Raw genomic sequence first — 5,347 nt, forward strand, 5'->3', positions numbered from 1 at the left:
AGAAACCTACAAACCCTACAAACCATGTTCTTTCATAGATGTAAGACCTATGACCTTCATACTTTGTAAAAATTCACTGAACATCAAGTTAACATCAAAGCAGTATTTAAATGTATTGTATTTGTACATACTACACAGATAGAATATTTGCATGATAGACAACCAAAAATTATTTTGTAATACTTATTTTTGGAGGGTAAATTAGGGAATCCCTAGGCTTTGGCTACGGAAAACCAATAAAAATTGCTCTTGATCGTAACCCTGTTAAAATGCAAGGGCAAAATTAAAGTCAAGAAATGGATGATTTATTGAAGTGGAGAAAGGGGGATAGGTTTAGTGGTATCACTGTCTATACGAGGCAATTGTTCAGTTACTTTGATTAATTTTTCTTTTGTCCTTATCTGTACAGAACAGATTGCTTGTTTATGAGTAAAGATCAAGTTGCATTTTATATAGGAAGCCCCGATCGTAAAGTTATTTGCCTCTTACCTTTTGGATAACTATCCCACAGCTAACTCCATTATTACACAAAGAGATCTTTCTTCAACATAGGAAATAACTTTAAAATATTGGTATTATCCTTGTCCCTTCACAATGGTGTTGTAACAAAGGCCTATTGAATTTATTGTTTATCAAAGTAACTGTCTCAGTTTCTGCCTTGAGAAGTATAGGATGAAAATGTTAGAGCTCTCCTAAGGCTTTGAGTAAAGAATAGAGAACATTGTTCCGAGCTTATTTTACTACATATATGACTCATTTAGTTTTGTTCATTTTCAACCAAAGAAGTCAGGTGGAGAGATCCATATGGAAATCATTAGCTGATTTTGTGTTGTGTTAAATAAGGCCTAGAAATCCTTTTATAGTTAAGAGCTATTTACCAAGAGCAAGAGAATGGTTAAACACAGGTGCAATGACATAAAAACCCTCTTTCATCTAGTTTTACTTCCAATTTTTTAAAAAAGATTTTTTAAAAAGATCATTCAGTTTCAGAGACCTTAAGACTTTTTTGAAGAAATGTAAATAATAGCATAAAATAGATTTCAATTTTATAACAACAGACAATTAAGAAAAAAAAATTGATTATGCTTTGGGGAGGGAAATGTTGGGAACAAGTACAAAAAGAAAGGGACCATATAAAACCTGAGTGAGACTCGAAGCAGTGATGGGGAGAAAGCCAGCAACATATACCTTGCTCAGGCTGCCTCTTTGAACTTTACAGCCTATGGTGAACCTGCCTACTTTGCCCTCTGAGTCTCACAGTGTCTGCATCTTTACAGAGGGGAGCTGAATAAATGACAAAAATAGAAACACACTATGTGACAGTAATATATCCACCTTTGAGTTCAAAATATAGTATGTGTAAATATGTTAATATATGAGGTGAATAAAATATTAAAACTGTTACATCTATATACTTTCTGTACTCTTTTTTGTACTTTTATGTATTACTTGAAATCCTTTCCGATACAAAGACAAAAAATATAGAAACAGAAGAATAGGACCCAAAACAATGAGGTTTGAAACATTGGTCACTAGAGGGATGTTACATAACTAGCCATATCACTGAAGGTTTGACTCAGATTACAAGAGCAGGAAAAGGGTATGAGAGTAACATAGGCAGTCACTATTATCTTCAAGGGTCAGAACAGATATTCAGAAGGCAGAATTTTTTTTCTGAAAGTTGGAGTGATATCTCATCATATGTTTTTTTTCCTGTCTAAGGGATTACATTTTAATGAGAGAGACACAAGAGTCAGGTGTAGCAGATTTCTAAGGGTGGCTGATCTGTGAAGCCTGTGTACTGAGCTGATGCTTTTAAGCAAGCACAGTGGACTGCCCCCAGAGTACCTTGGTGCTTTCATGGTAATACTAAAAAATCAGATAAAGATTATATTTGCCTTTTGTTATAATGTAATTATTCTTGGAAGAATTGACCTCTAGACAGGACATGAACTTAAAAGTCAATGTAACATTCTATCGTACTAATAGTGAAATTCCTCACTTTAAACTCAGAATCCTGCTGCTAACAGTTCTACCTCTGAACAAATATAAAACACAACACTTGAGAGCCCTGGGCATTGACAAAAGTCAGACACTGGAAGAGTTATGATTTAAGAAAGGGTGAAAACTCGGGTGAGATTCACATTTAATGAGGTTTTCCACTTGGACCTCTCCCCATTTTGCATGAGAATCTTGGATAGGTTGCAAGCAGAGAGCAGCAGTGTTACTAGGCAGACAAGTCAGAAGCATGAGTTCTGAGAAATCAGAAATTTAGGAAGCAAATTGAAAAAGGAAGCAACCACTGAGAGGGTAGTCCCAAAATCTCATCCCCCAGGCCTCGTGTGTGTCTTCCACTGCAAACGAACCTGGTGGAAAATAAGATCCATGAGGCTAAAACAACTAAGAGATGTCTGTGACTGCCTAGTTCCAGGGTGAAAGTGGGTAGGGTTCAACACCACCTATGTCAGGAGGGCTTGGGAAGCACATTGGTGTTACAGTTTGGATGACAGATTGGATGTTCACCAAAGGTCCAGAAATTGGGGGTTTGCTTCCCCAAATCTTGGGTCAGTAGTTACTGTATTAATAGTAAAGGTCAATGGATTGAAAATGGAGACTTGACATATTTACAACGTACATGGATGGTGGGTCCAATGGGAGATCTTTAAGTCACTAGGTCATATCTTTGAAAGGTAGTTCTGGTGAGAGTGCAGGTTATGAAAGTTGAGTTACATGTAGCTTCTTTCTGCTTCCTGACTTGCCATGTGATCATCCCCTTGCCTGCCTTCCTCCATCCACCATTCTCATCAAGCATCAGACTAATGGGGCTGTCCAGTCTTGGACAGCGAACCTCCAAAACTCTGACCCAAAATAAACTTTCTTCCTTCATGGGTAGGTGTTTCTTCCTCCTTCACAGGTGTTTTACCCATAGCAATAGAAATTAAAAAGTATACTTGGTTTTCTGTTGAAATGATCAAAGGAAAACATTAACAATGAGGGTTTATGTCAGCTAAATAAGAGGCCATTGAACTAAGGGCAAAATTAATGCCAAGTCTCCACAGAGCCCAGATGATTGTCCAACATTTCACTTAGTACTCCAAGTAAGATGATGTAATACAAAATATCTACAGTAAATTATCCAGAATACTAATAGACTTTTGAAAGTTGGTGTAAAAATGTAATTATCAGCTAAGTTTATCTCAATGAAATTTTCAAAATTATGTGTCATTAATACACATTTTCATGAACTTTTTGAAGATTTTTTTGTATTAAAGGATTACCAGACATGCCAATGAGTAGGAAATTGGTCAATTTACAAAAAGATTCAAAAAGATCCAAATTTAGAATTACAATGAAGAACGCTTATTATAGATATGAGAAAGACAATAAGAAGGGATGGATATAAATTATTCAAAGAAAATATGTGGAATTGTAAGGTTGAAAATATATGTTGAAGAGCTTTAAGCACAAACCAACTGATTGTCACTATAAAAGACAGGATCAGAGGGCAAGTAAAGCAATCACTTGTGCTCTGATTCATATATCATGCTGGCCCTGATTTGTCTCTTGGCTGCTCCCCTGGCAATTCAGCTCCTCAATGATGGCCTGACCCAAGTGCTTGGATTTCTGCCACTCATATGGGAAACCTGAGAGCTGGTCTTGTAAGTCTGCGGAAATAGGTGAAAAAGATAATAGGGAATGGAAGACAAACCTGGCCTAGATCATAAAATTTACATGTGATGTAATCTGACTACTGAAAAACTCAGGCCAGTAAGCATTCTCTTTTTAAAGTCCTACAGGACAATTTGAAGCAGTTTGTTGTTTTACCCAGTTGCAAAATGCTCTTGTTCTTAAGAAGCTGGATGTAATTAGGGAAAATGATGCAAATGAGATTCTTTAGATCATGCTGAGAGCCTCATTATCCCTGTACTAAAGTGATGCATCGTTTTGCCTCTTCTACCTGCCAAGTAACCATTTCTAAGTTGAGAAAAATTTGAGGTCTTTATACAGCATTTTTCATTTCATTTTAGATTGTAAGCTCAACGTAGGAAACCATATCATTTTTTAAAAAATAGCAATTACTACATTATACTCTTGGTGCTTAATAAATATCTAGTTATTAATAATAAAAATAATAACATATTTATATATCAATGATAAAATTGTTGCGGAAGAAATCATGAAAGCAATTCCATTCATACCAGTTACAAAAATTTTTTAAACATAACATAGGAATAAAGATAACCAAATAAATAAATAAGTAAATAAAATTTTAAACCCTAATTAAAGAACTTGAAGAAGACATCCCATGTTCATGGATTGAAAGAATTAATATCACTGACATGTCCATAGTTCTCAATATTATCTATGGGCTTAATGCAATACCCGTGAAAATGGCAATCTCATTTTTTCACAGGAATAGAAAAGTAGTCTTAAAATTTTTATGGAATGGGCCAAAAATCCAAAACAGTGCTGAACAAGATTAACCTGGATTATTAAAATACCCAATTTCAAAATGTACTACAAAACGATAGTAACCGAAACATCATGGCATTGCCATACAAAAGGATACATAGACCAATAGAGAAAGACAGACAACTCAGCAATAAATCCACATATTTAAAGCAACTGATTTTCAATGGTACAATGGCTGGTGCAATGTCTCTGCTGGCTAATCCTCCACCTGCAATCACCAGTGTCCATGTAGGTACCATATTGTATCTTAATTGCTCCATTTCCCATCCTGCTTTCTGCTTAGGGCCTGGGAAGCAGTAGAGGATGGTCCAAAGCCTTGGGACCCTAAAACCACACAGAGAGCAGGAAGAAGCTCCTTGCTTCAGATTGGCTCATCTCTGGTTGTTGTGATTATTTAGGGAATGAACCAGTGCTTGGAAGATTCTCTCTCTCTCTCTTTCTCTCCCCATCACCTTCTCTCTGTAAATCTACTTTTCCAATAAATGTAAAAAATCTTTTAAAAACTACATTGAACAAAATAGTCTGTTCAAGAAATAGTGTTGAGAAAGCAACCATATGCCAAAAAGTTAAACCAGACTCCTACTTCCTACAGAATACAGAAATCAACTCAGAATGGACTCACAGCTTAAATATAAAACTGGGAACTTTGAAACTACCAAAAACATGTTTAGGAGAAATGCTTCAGGACATCGGTCTAAGTCGAAGCAAAGATTTCTTACATATGGCTTCAAAAGCAGAACCAAGAAAGCAGATTCCCAAGACGATTATTGAACTAAAATAAACCTGCACAGCAAAAGAAACAGTAGAGTGAGAAGATAGAATACAGAATGAATAAAGTGTTGTCAAACTGTGAAACTGATTCAAGGATATAGAA

This window comes from Ochotona curzoniae, unplaced genomic scaffold, assembly GCF_017591425.1.
Source record: "Ochotona curzoniae isolate NIBS_2020 unplaced genomic scaffold, NIBS_Ocur_1.0 contig_4612, whole genome shotgun sequence".
Taxonomy (NCBI): Eukaryota; Metazoa; Chordata; class Mammalia; order Lagomorpha; family Ochotonidae; genus Ochotona; species Ochotona curzoniae.